Source organism: Rattus norvegicus, chromosome 6, assembly GCF_036323735.1.
Source record: "Rattus norvegicus strain BN/NHsdMcwi chromosome 6, GRCr8, whole genome shotgun sequence".
In the NCBI taxonomy this organism is placed as follows: Eukaryota; Metazoa; Chordata; class Mammalia; order Rodentia; family Muridae; genus Rattus; species Rattus norvegicus.
Window position 1 is genome coordinate 52045830 of NC_086024.1, and position 12079 is coordinate 52057908.

The 12079-nt window shown below is 41.9% G+C and overlaps 1 protein-coding gene and 1 long non-coding RNA gene across 63 annotated transcripts in view; one reads left to right on the forward strand and one right to left on the reverse strand.

Annotated features, from left to right (window-relative positions):
* Myt1l (myelin transcription factor 1-like) overlaps nucleotides 1-12079 on the forward strand; it is a 398973-nt gene that overhangs the window by 152972 nt on the left and 233922 nt on the right. The gene's annotated exons all lie outside the window — the stretch shown is intronic.
* Nucleotides 11570-12079, reverse strand: part of LOC134479354 (uncharacterized) — a 155782-nt gene continuing 155272 nt past the window's right edge. For all 13 annotated transcript variants that reach the window (XR_010052571.1, XR_010052572.1, XR_010052576.1 and 10 more), the window contains one exon: nucleotides 11570-11691. This is a non-coding gene — a long non-coding RNA (uncharacterized LOC134479354). The remainder of the gene's footprint in view (nucleotides 11692-12079) is intronic.

The window sequence follows — 12079 nt, forward strand, 5'->3', positions numbered from 1 at the left end:
TCATAATGGTGCTTGGCACCTTCTCTAGTACCAGTGATACCAGAGAAGGTCAGCACCTTGTGTCCAAGGACAAACCCATTATAATTTCAACTAAAGGTCCAAATGTAGGCAAGACCCATATGTATTCTAAAACAATAGGCCAATAGGTAGGAACTAGACACAAGTAGAATGTGGTTGCTTGGTCTTAGCACTCCAGAAGCTGAGGCTGGAGGATTGATTTAAGAATGATGCCAGCCTGGGTTGTATCGAGTTCCATGACGATACTGGATTACAGCGTGAAACTCTTCCAATATAGAAAAGAGAAAAAGAGAAAGGCACAGTATCTTAAGCACACAGAAACTATACCATATTAACTTTGATTTTGCAAGAAAAGTAAGCAAAAAATATTACTTTTATCATATTAACTAGAAAGAAACCATTAAACAGATGGAGACATAATTAAGTTTTGTTTGTTTAACTGTCAGCTTTTAATTCCCAGCATTCACTTACTTCCTTTGCCTAAAACTTTGCAGCGTTTCCTTGTGACCTAAAGAAGAGATTTCTGGAGATATTATAAATAGATTTTAAGTGAGCCATCTTTCTTCCTTATGTTGAAAATTTGACTGCTCTGTCTGTCTATCTCTGTCTGTCTCTGTCTATCTCTCTGTCTGTCTCTGTCTGTCTCTCTGTATCTATCTATCTATCTATCTATCTATCTATCTATCTATCTATCTACCTTGGAACAACTGGGCAATTAACAATAGCTAGTAGTAAGTAACAGAATATTCCAGAATAACCAAGATTCAGAACCCCTTAAGTCCCAAAATGTGTCCTACGTAATGGGGACTATATATGAAAGTGGAAATGGCAATATACCCCTTTTATTGGTATTAGGAAGTAGGACAAGGCACATGGGTATGTCGTTGGTACAACAGTGCATGGCCACACACTGAGTGTTAAGGTCAATGAAAATGTGTTGACATGTAAAACTCTCTGCCTGGTGATCAGCTGGAAGAAGAGGCTGACCCTATGTGTGTGATGCATTACACAGGATGTGCATTTTCACGCATGTGCACAGGTGCATGTATTACTGTAGAGAGGTATGCAAGGAAGGGTGCCATAACAATAGCAGTTGCTACCTCTCCAAGGTGGAATTCCATGATTTATACTGTCCCTCATCTCCCCATACTACTCAATGCTGTAGTCTTACACAGACAGACAGTCACAATGCAGCAAGTGGTATTAAAATTTGAACAGATCCTTCTGAGATCTGAGATATTTTTAAAGAAACAGAAGTTCTGCATATTAAATTTTACTTAATTTTAGGAGATTATTTATTAATGACTACATAATACTGTTTAGTTTGGGAACCGTCAAAAACACTGACCCATTGCTTTTCCTTAAACTAAGCTAAATAAATGATGATAGATGATAGATAAATAGATAGGTAAGTAGGTAGGTAGATAGATGGGGGGTGGGGAGAGAGAGAGAGAAAGAGAGAGAGAGAGCGAGAGAGAGAGAGAGAGAGAGAGAGAGAGAGAGAGAGAGAGAGAGATGAAATAAAGGAAATGTTAAAGGAACAAATGTCCACCAAAAATATGGTATAAATATATTACAATAAATTACTTGTCAGTTTTTCTGGAACTGGACTAAACTGCCTCCAAACACATATTTCCTGATTATGTGTGTAATGGGTGTGTGTTGGGTGGGGTTGTATGTACCCAATCCGTATGTATGGAGAAGCCAGAGGAGGCTGTCCCAGGTCATTCTTAATCCCTCCCTGCATATCCCTTTGGTACAGAGTCTCTTAGAGCTTCTATTCTTTCAGTGAGCATTACGAATGCCAGCAATCCTCCTTTCTGCACACCCTCTAGCACTGAGCTTACACATGCTCAGTGCCATGCTAAGCTTTTTATGTGGGTACTGGGTATTGGAATTCAAGGCCTCACATTCCAAACACTATAGACACTGGACTGTCTCCCCAGCGCATAGTTCCCTGATTTGTAACCTGTATTCAATGTTCAGTTGTCTGACAGTTGTCTAAAACATCTTGCTTAAGCTGGGAATATTTTACCTTTAGCTGCAATACTCTTGAACACATGCCAATAACTTTTCTGCCTCTTAAGCTGTGAATTACATCCTTCAAACACACATATATCAGATGAGATGATTAGATGCTACTGAGGAATAAGCACATTGTTCATTTTCACTGCAAATGACCCTTTTCTGGTTCCGTTTTTGAAGCCTTTTGTTCTGAACTTTCCAGTTTGTACTGCTTGCATTTTGACTGAGCCTGGATCCACACTCTGAAAAGCTACCATTAAAAACAGAACAAAAAGGGCTCACTATTTAAGAGCATATACTGCTCTCTCAGAGAACAAGATTGGTTCCCAGCACCACATCAACAGTTCATCATCACCTATAACTCCAAGGAAATACAACACCCTCATCTGGACTCTGCAGGCATTTCACTCATGTGCCCACTCTCTCTCTCTCTCTCTCTCTCTCTCTCTCTCTCTCTCTCTCTCTCTCTCTCTCTCTCACACACACACACACACACAAACACACAAACAAATACACACACACAAACACACACACAAACACACACACAAGCTTGTGTACACATACACATTTTAAAATAATACTCTTTAAAAATAGTATATATGGGGGTTGGGGATTTAGCTCAGTGGTAGAGCGCTTGCCTAGTAAGCACAAGGTCCTGGGTTCAGTCCCCAGCTCCTAAAAAAAGAAAAGAAAAAAATAGTATATATACAAATGCCCATGGACATTAGTATAACATGAAGAAAAGATATCGAGAAAGGTTAAATGGTAAAAGATGAGAAAGGACTGAACTCAGGTGATAGACATGGGTCATGAAAGGATTTAAAGATAATTTTTTCCTGTGCTAATTTGTCCTGGATTTTGTGGGTTTGTTGGTAGATAAGTACGTAGAAATAATCAGTATTGAAAGTGTAGATTTTAATGGGAAGCTCCAAGGCATTCGATTCCAAATGCCTATTCTAAATGTATGGAAACTCACTGAGTTTGGGTCTGGTTCATTTTGGTGCACAATGCTGTTATTTATTTACAAGGTGTTTTTTTTTGTAATAAAATTTATAAGGTTTAAAGAGCCCCCAAAGCAAAAATAAATCAGCAACCTGAGGACATTCAAATAGGTTTCTTTCCTGACACTATAAGTGACTTTAATCAAGAAAATGACTTTCTGTAGAGTGTTAGGGAAGGGCCTAGAGCCTTAGCAAGTGCCCTGCATTGAGCTAATTCCTGAGCCCCAGAGAATAGCTCATCTTATTCTGCAAAATGGTGCCATTAGCCAGCAGAATGGGAAGATGAGCATCTCTTTCTGTGTTCTCTGTCCCACTTGCTCTTCAGTCACATTAGGAAACCTCCCTCATGCAAGCTATTGTCTTTCCCGGGCTCTATTCAAGGCATGTTTGTAGCTCATCTTTTCTAGGCTTCTTGGCTTATTAGGTCACAATGCAGTCAGACATGTGCATCCTACAGCTTACGGGATAGCTGCACATGATAGCTATGAATTCAGCCTCCCCCCCAAAAAATCTGCAAACTTACTTAATATGTAAAACTGGAGGATGTGTGTGACTCAAGTTGTGAACTTTGTAGATGACAGATAGCACCATGTCATAATGTAATATGGTTAGACATACCTGGTAATGAAGAAAGAAAGCATTCTGGGACTACAGCTGGGTCTCCAGCTCTGAGTCATGGACCCTGACTGCCTTTGCATACTCTAGTGTTCTTCCCAGAGACCCGCAGCTCAAGCCAACCAACTGCTCTGCTGTGCCAACCCTAGATCTTATACCCATGTAGCAGGCCACTGTCTTCGCTGGCTCTGTACTCCTCCTTGGCCCAGCAGCAAAAGAAAAAAGCACACACTCCTGCGGGGACAAAGATGTGCCTGTGCTGACCCAGACACCAGTGAGGAGGCCCATGAACCTAACATTCCATGTTTGGCGTGGGTGAGGTACGGTTGATTTCTTTGGCTGCTGAGGAACATCTAGGCATTAAAAAAATTATATGGATTTGCTGAAATTGAGGGTTTCATAATCAAAAATGAATAGAGAGAGAACATATTGATTTTAAACCAACAAAGCAATTGGGTTATGCCAGGCCCCTCTGATTGACTTACTCCATGCTCTTGGGGAGGGGAGGGGAGAGCAACACTTTCCATCTCTCGGCAACTGCTGCTGAGTGCTGGGAATGAGTTTGCCTGTCAGGACGATTCTCAGCTCTGTCTGCCTTGAAGAATTGAGCCGTTTCCGGATATCAGGGACAATCTTGTTGGTGAGGAGCGGAAGAATTAAAATTCCTCACTCTTTGGAGACACGGTAACCCCTTGAAACCACAGAGGCAGCAGGCTGCCTAAGGTCCTTCCCTTGCTCTGAATTGAACACAGTACCACTTCTGCACACTCACCTCTTCAAATAGAACTGTGGGGTGGAGGGCCTTACAGAAAGAAAAGGAGCAGGAACACAGGCAATATTACGGGGGTTCATGGAGATGCACAGCTCATGGAATGGAAGAACACATTAACTTTTTACTGGACACCTTGCACCTGGTGATCCCAGGTCATAACCATTGTATGGTGATCAAGATTTGTCCAGAGAGCAGAATACCCAGTATGCTTCACTGGTCACCCTTCTAGTTACCCATCTGCCATCTTTCCCTTTTCTCTCTGTGTTGATTCTTTCATTTATTCCTATCTTTAGTCAACATCTGTGGTCCATACTCAGGGATGGTTCCAGGCAGGCTGCTCTTTCCCTGAAATTTCACTAAGACAACTTAATTATTTACAGGGGCAACTCAGCACTTATGAACTACAAGGAGGACCCACACTCTCTGGAGGTGGGAAGATTCATACTGTGTAGGGGTGTCCCAGAGGCAGAGGCAGCCAAGACGGAAGCTAAGAGCAAGGGCAGCTCTGAAGAGGTGCCATAGGTGTGTCTCAGCAGCCATGGCTTGTGCTGGGATAATAGAAGGACAAGAAGGAGGGATGTACATGCAGTTCCTATTAAGGAGTTCCACTTTAGGTCAAAGAAGCTTGTATCTCAGTCCAGTCAGATTGCTATGACAAACACAGGCAGGCAGTCACTTCTCGGTCATAGATACCAAAACCTGTTGAGGACCAATTGCTGGCTTTCAACCTTCTTGCTGTACCTATACGTGATAGAGTGAACACTTGTCTGTTTTCTTACAGGATGTTAATCTCGTCAAAATGTCCATACTCGTGACCTCACCTAAGCCCAGCTTCCTTCCAAAGCTAGCTAGCACCTTAAATGTCCCTGCCCAAGCTGGGTCTTCTTCCATAGACTTTGCAAGCACAAGATTTCCATGGCTTTGCAAGGACAGGAACTTTCTGTTGATAGGATGTTGAGAAGCATTGTCCATTCACTTTCTTTTTTAATTTTCTTTTTGTTTAGTGGTTGACTGCCTTTAGTTTGTGGTCTGGGGTTAAACCCAAGAAGCTTATCATGCTAGGAACATGGCTCTACCTAGCTCCCTAAAATGCTTTTTTTTTTTTTTTGAGATAGGTTCTCACCAAATTACCTAGCACCGGACTCATGGAACATTAGCTGGCCTTGAAATTTCAAACTTCCTGTGTCAGCATCATCAGTGGCTGGGATTACAGGCCTGTGCCATGAGACCCAGCCAAGTGTTTTGTTTTGTACTGTGAATCTAGTGGGACCTGCCCTTACTGTGCAAGCACTTTACTACGAGTGACATCCCCAGCCCTGCATTTGTTTTCTAACCATAATGTTCCATCTCATCCAGGACTCAAGGCAGTCAAAGTACAGGGCAAGGTCCTCAGGTCTGTTGCCATGGGGACAGACTGGGAGGTTCTTCAGTGAGGTATAAATGAGAAAGATAGCTTGCCTGGGACTGAGACAGCAGAGAGAATGACCACTCTGCTGATACCAATAGAAGGGACAGTGACAAGATGTACTTAACCAGGAACACTAGAGGCTGGGGGATGTGGGGGGGGTTGTTTTGTTTTGTTTGTTTTGTTGAGACAGGGTTTCTCTGTGTAGCTTGGCTGTCCTAGAATTCACTCTGGAGTCCAGCCTGAACTTGAACTTAGAAATCCACCTGCCTCTGCCTCTCAAGTGTTGAAAGATGTGCAACACCATGCCCAGCTTACTGCTTGGGGATTTTTAAGAGAAAGTGAGGGATATTTTTTAGCTATTTGAAAAGAAGAGTTAGAAAGGCTATAGTCTGTGAGGAGAGCAGTTCAGTGACTATAGAAATTAGAAATTTCATTTTAAAAATTGAACTACAAATGTTTATAAAATAATTCTTATGTCTTTTTATTACTTTGTCCCAGGGTAATTAATCGGTCTTATATTTGCACAAATATGACACCTATGTGTGATTTTGAACACTGTGCAGATGGGAGACTCAGGGCAAGAGCTGGGAGACCACAGGCTGGACCTCAAATCCAGGCCTGTGTGATTGGGTCAGTTCTTCTCTCTGGGGTAGTGGTTCTCAGCCTTCCTGATATTGCAACCCTTTAATACAGTCCTCATGTTGTGGGGACCTCCAACCATAAAGTTATTTTCATTGATACTTCATAACTATAATTTTTCTGCTGTTACTAATCACAATTTAGTTTTGGAGGTAAAGGTTTACCAAAGAGGGTGCAACCCACAATTAAGAACCTCTCTTCAGGGGTACCCTGAGCCAGGTCTACACATACAAGGAAACCACCCAACAATTGACTATGGCTTGCAGGATTTCTGAAAACTCATTCTTTATCTCTTTGGTTTTAAACTCAAGCACACTTGAAGATACAAACTGAAGGACTTTTTGGGTTTTTGTCATAGTTTTTTTATTAAAACACACAAAAAAGGGTTTTACTATGGGACTTTCATATATATTGTTTGATATCTCTCCCCCTTCATCCCCCACCTAATCCTTCCCTGCTGTTTCTTCCCCCATACTAATCCCCATTTGAGTTCTTGTCTTGTGCATCTATCACTATCTTCTTCTCCCTCTCTGAAGACTTCTTTCTCCCCTTTCATGGTCTCCTTTTTAGCTTCACAACCTTGGCCCACACATGCACACTTGCTTTTGCATCAGTTTACCAAGAAAAGGCACTTGCCTGCTGTTCCATTTCTGTGTTCCTGAGTTTACACTGGGCGAGCATGAAGATGCTTCCTTCCAACTCCCTTGTGTTTTAACCCACACAAAGAGAACCTACTTAGACTTAGGAAAAAAAGAAGTAAGTAAGAGGGAGGGTGACTTTATTGCCTTGTTTTGCTTTTCTTGCTAAATTCACTATTTTATCAGATAGATGCCTGAATCTATAGTTCCCTAATTTGCAAGTAGAGCTGTCTGGTCTGACAGGAGTTGTGAGGAGGTAGCACTGACCGGGTGGCCTCCCGTAAGTCAGCACCTTCTTTTGTGGGGTTGTGATCTGCCTGACCTTTCCAAAGTGTGTTTGGAGATGTGTATCATGCTGGGGACATTAGCCCATGACTGTCAGCATAAGAAGCACACCTTCTATGTGTATCCTCTGCTTCAGAGGGTTTCCACAAGAACACATTAGGCAGAAGAGCATGTCCCCTCTTCATCCTCACATTTTCCAGTGGTTATCAATTATCAGCTAATATGAGGAAGTAAAGTGGCTGCTAAGAAGAGGGGCTGAATTTCCTTCCGAGAGGAAGCACGGTGACATCATTAAAGTCTGAATTGAAAGAAAGCCTCAGAGTGTCCAGCAGGGGGCAGTCAACACTTGAAGTGCAGCAGGTGCCCTGAAAACCTGGACTCCAATCCATGTGGCTCTGTACTGGTAATCTTCATACTGATGGGCTACTAAGAGACGGGGAGCTCTGACAAAGCAGAGGCTTTCTTGGAGCCCTCTGGAACTGGAAGCTCTGTGCTCACTGCAAGGGGCACGGTGTATAAAACAGCTCTCAGGGAAGCACTCCTGGGTGCACCTGGCAGATTCTCCTCCCTAAGCAGTGAATGAGAAAAGCCTTCAGTCAAAAGCAAAGTGACTTCCCATGCCGTTGCTTTCACAAATCCTTTCCATGGGCTCAATATCAGCATGGCAGTTTGTCATGAAAATACTCCCTATGTCACAGAATAAACTCAGATCTATTAGGCAAGCTGCAAGCCTCTCAGTACAATTTGCCATCCATATATCTACCAAAGGCTAATGGTGAGCATCCTTATATCCCTCATCCGTGAGTAAAGTCTCCTGTGGACCTTTTATCAGTAAAAGCCATCTTTCATAACAAAGCAGTTTTATAGAGATGAGGCAACATCTGCTGGCATTGTGACTATGCAAAGCTCTGACCATTGTGCTCCTATTGTTGATGTGCTTTGTGCTCCCAGTGGACTTTTCATAGTCCTCTCCTGCTAATAGACTGGTCTCTGTCTATTATCCCAGGGCTGCATGTAGACTGCAGGCTGTATGGTGGATCATGCTTTTAGGTGTTAGTGGTTTCATTTATGTTATAAAAGTTCGTGTTGGGTAGAAAGGAGGAAAACCCAAACATCGTTGCCCCAGTCATGGGCTGTCTCAAAAGTTTCCTCCATGCTCTTACAACAAAAACCTGATCTTGTGAAATGATGCTTTACAAATATTTAGAGGCAACAACACATTTCACTTTAAAATGCGGTTGTCCCTCACTTAGCCTGTGTCCAGTGACAGAGGAATGGACAAAGAAAATGCGCTATCTATGTACAATGGGAATTTTCAGATACAAAGAAAAAATGCAATCATGTTGTTTGTGGAGAAATGGATGTAACTAGAGATATTCATATCAGGTGAATTAAGTTCATCTCAGAAACACAAATGTCATATTTTCTGTCATTCGTGGGTCCTAGATTTTATAGAGATACGTAAAGTCAAGTATATGATGTCACATGAAAGTGGGAGGCAAACTTCCTAGTGAAACAAAGGACTTGGAGAGAGGCGTGAAAGCAAACAGTAGTATAGGGAGATATGGGGAGTGTGTTCAACACATATATTTGCATAGAATACCCTATGCGGCACAGTAGTATACAATGTATACAATGAAACCTTAAACATATGTGTGTACATGTGTGTGTACACACATAGATGCATGTATGGATTAGAAGGAATAAGGCAGGAGAGAGCTCCAAGTCAAGAGCTTGTCTCACTTGCTCCTCTGTCCAGAGGTTCAAGTTTGCTCCCACCTACCCGTCGAAGTTGAAGTGCCTGTGTTGACACAGAACGCTTTTGTTATCTCCAACAATGGGATTAAAGCTATGAGGCTGTTCTGGAAACTTCCTTTTCTCTCTCTATCATGTAATGCATGTACATCTCCAGCTTACAATAGTATAATCTATCTCATTTTTTAGGAAGAGCCACAGAACTTTACACAGTGTGCTTTAACTTTGATTCGTGGTGCTATTCCTTATTATTCTACCATAGGTGGATTTCAGAAGACTGTCACTCCAAAGGGAGTGCCATAGACAGCACTCTGATGGTATGCTGGACACATGCCCTTCATTTCTACTGGAGAGATTCTGGGGTACAAGGCTGTGGGGCGGGGAGTGCTGCTCAGAACGGTAATCAGTGAACACAGGCATAGCTGCCCAGTACCCCGCCCACCCTGTGCTTAGTTATGCTGGCTGCGAACAACTTCTGAATTCTTGCTAGTTTTGTTGGTGAAATTGTCAGCTTGTTTTAACATGGGTGCTGCCTGCCTGCTGATGACCTCGGCAACCTTTAGTGAGATTCTTCTATCTTATTTCAACTTCTGTGACACTTTCTTGACCCTTGATCTACTGGATGATATTTTTATTATCAAATTTGAGGCTTTCTACATGGGAATGGTGATAGTCTTCATGCTGCAAGTGTTTCCTCCCCATCTACTTAGTCTGCTTACAAAGCGTCTGAGCATCTGGGGCCTTTTCTCACATAGTGATGATTTTTTTTGTAATGTAGACAAATCTATCCATTCTGTAACTTTCTTTCCTATGGCATCTAGGAATTCTTCATAGTCCTCAATAATGATCATACCCATAGCTTCCCCAATGCACTTACAGCTTCTTAAAACATTGGTTCTTTACTAGATATGAAGTGTCTATCTGCATATATCATTCCAAGTTGGTCTGACACTGTGTTTTCCATTGTAGATCCTCACATAGAAAGGCCACATTTATGTTCATAATGTGCTACACCTGTGTCATATGATATTTTCCATAAAGAATGGGCTATTTCCAAGGTTTTTTGTTTTTGTTTTTGTATTTCCAAATGATCTGTTTTTCTCCTTGTTTCTGCCAATCCCATACTGATTTGGTAATATTGGCTTTACACTAAGTCTTCTTAGTTTTGCCCTAATATCAGCAAGGTCATGATCTCTGTCTAACAACAATGACAGCCTATTTGTTGTGAGCCTTAAGATGAATTACCAGACACCCAAATCCCCAATTCACCTATTCAGAGACAGACGATGGACAAGTAACCTTGTACTTGAGGCTTCTGTATCTTTACTCACCTCACCCCTGCCCTCCAGGCAAATCCTGTCCTGCCTCTCGTGGATTCTATGTATTCTATCTGTGAGTTTCTGGCTGAAAAGGGGATTTGTGTCATTTCTATATCCATGTTGAGAAGAAAAAACAATAAGCAATGAGTAATCCCAGTCTATTTCTTAAGTCTGGCCACCTTGTGGAGTTCCTTACCCCTTTTAATATTCTTGGGAAGAGTTCCTTCTCTTTCCCTGGTATGAGATAATTTCATATGCAAACAAAGCATTCCCTTTCAATATTCATGTGAATATGTTAGGCGATTAACTCCCAGTGTTAACTGGAGCCCCACGAATAAAAGTGAGATAAGGACATCTCTCTTCCTCTTCCTGCTGCAGAGCCATTAATATTTCACATTTAATACAGCCCATGCTACTACTGAATTAGGTAGATATTTGTGCCCTCTTGTTTAAAATTGCCAGAGAGTTGTCCGTTGTTCTTCTATCACCTGTATACATCGTTCTTTAGTTTCTTGGTGTAACAAATGTCATGGATTTTTGTCTACACTAGCAGTAAACAAATGGACATACACAGTTGGGGTATATTAACTAATGTAGCACACAGCAAGTTAGGTGCTATGAACACCATAGTTCCTGTGTAGAGCAAAGGGTTTAAAACAAAAACTTTTTGTTGATGTGTCAGAGTGGGTGGTGTGGAGCCCCAATGGTTTGCCTCACTTTTTCTTTATTTAAGAAAAGGATGTGATTTGGGGGATGTCCCTGTTAGAAATAATTCCACATGGGCCACTTCATTCAGTCACCACTGCAAATGTGTTAGGCAGTGCTGTTAATATATTCATGTTTGAGAGACCTGGATGGAATTAGTGATTTGCCTAATTGCACGGAGCTAATCACTGACTCTGTTGTCTCAAGTTTCTGCATACAAGGTTGGGCAAGTGTGGGTGGCTTGCCCTGTGTGCATGAGGAAGTGCACCTGTGTGGTGGACCTTCTGGGTGTGACCTGAGAAAAAGGGAGGTCTCCAAATTTCCCTTTACCTCATGCATTGCTTAGGGATCTAGTGGTTCATTAGAATTCACTTGATAAATAGCACAACTCAGACTCATAAAAGTTGTATTGACAGAAAGAATCTAGGCACAGCCAGGCAAGGTGACACTCACCTGTGACCCAGCACGTGGGAAGTAGAAGCTAGATTTCGGAGTTCAAGGACAGCTTTAACTAAAAAGAAAGTCCAAGATTAGCCTGGGCCACATGAGATTGTGTTTCAAACATAAAATTGCATGATTCCCGTTCAAGGAAAAGACCAAACTGATGGTGTTGGGAGTCTGAATAGTGACTCCTACCAGCAGTTATAAGGGAGCATCTTGAGCTTGGGGAACAGTGTTCCATTTGATGGAATGCTCTTAGAGTGAGCTGGTGACAGTGTATATGCACACATACAACTACATAGAGCTCTAGAAAATGTATTAGGCCATTTTATGGGCTTCTTTACATGACTATTATATCTAGGCAAACTACTGCTAGATATTACATTTAAATGTATTTTATGTAATTGGAATTAGATGGAAAGCATTGTCTTCAATACAAAAGAGCTCTGTCCAAGAGA